The sequence below is a fragment of the Pyxicephalus adspersus genome, chromosome 2 (genome assembly GCF_032062135.1).
Source record: "Pyxicephalus adspersus chromosome 2, UCB_Pads_2.0, whole genome shotgun sequence".
In the NCBI taxonomy this organism is placed as follows: domain Eukaryota; kingdom Metazoa; phylum Chordata; class Amphibia; order Anura; family Pyxicephalidae; genus Pyxicephalus; species Pyxicephalus adspersus.
The window spans coordinates 126,594,950-126,596,226 of record NC_092859.1 but is presented as its reverse complement, the minus strand read 5'-3'; positions in this window follow the sequence as shown (position 1 = coordinate 126,596,226).

The window sequence follows — 1,277 nt, the reverse complement described above, 5'->3', positions numbered from 1 at the left end:
TTGATCGGTCGTAATCGTTCATTTTCTAACAATAATTATTGGAAGTGTGTACCTAGCTTTAGCCTAAAATTGATTTGACATGTGCTCTTTAATCTTCATGTAAAGCACAGGGGTATGTAATAGTGTTATGTATCTTTTTACAATGTATCTTTTCATGTATCCTTTTATAATGTATCTTTTTACATCTGTTTGGAGGCTGTAGAAGCTCTACACAGTGCTGAAACAAACCCGAATTTTTCTCCTATTGACTTTAATGGGATTCAAATTCGAATTCGACCACCCGAATTTTTTTGCTATATTCGGCCGAATAGCTGTCGAATCGAATAGTGAGCTATTCGACCAACACTAGTGAATAGCATCAATCAAGTTTTAATGTGTTTTCCACCATGTCAAATTTCCTATTTAGTGTTATTTCTTTTTCTGGATAAGAAACAAAAGGTAACTAATGCTTGCACTAGATCATCCTAAATGAGCTTTGCAATAATATTAATGTAGTATTAATGTAAATCTCTATGTGGTCATATGGAGGATTAGGAAAATTTACCGACCCTTCTGTGTCCTAGCACAACAAATCCTAAAAAAAAATAGTGTCGCAGGACCAAAACTTTTGCCAGCACCCATATCCTATACAAAGGAAATGACTGTTCTAAAAGTCTGTTTCTAAAAGGTGCACAATCCAAGTTCTAAAATGCCTTTATTTAAAATCATTTCCGCTGATTTTTTTTTATTAACATGATGTGTGAAAGAGTTGAATTTAACCTCGACTTAAAAAGTCAAGTTTTGCTGTTACAAGGAGCATCTAGAAACATTGATTGCAGTACCCTGAAAAATGTCCTTCCTGGTATGTGCGGGTGCCTAGGCACATCTGTGCCTTTAGCCTTTAGCTGTGCATCTGGCCTGGCCACCTAGATATGAGGACAATAGCCTGTATGATAATGTAAGAAACTAGAGGTGAAGTGTTTGACTCCTATCTTAGTATAATTTATAATATAAATAGGCATAATTACATAGGCCAATTAATAGACCAAATATAAATAGGCATAATACTGTACATAACCACTCCAAAATCCTTAGCTATTTTTATACTTACAAGCCCACCCCTTCCTGCTTCCCAAGCGTTTACTTTGTGGCAAAGGTAAGGAATGTTCAAATTATGGCAAGTAAGCTGCTTCTTGTGATGAGAATAAATAAAGCCCTAGGAAGAAGAATACTAAAAAATCCAAACATATGTCATCACCCTGTCCTGTCAATTATTCCTCTAAATGAGGCCATGGGAC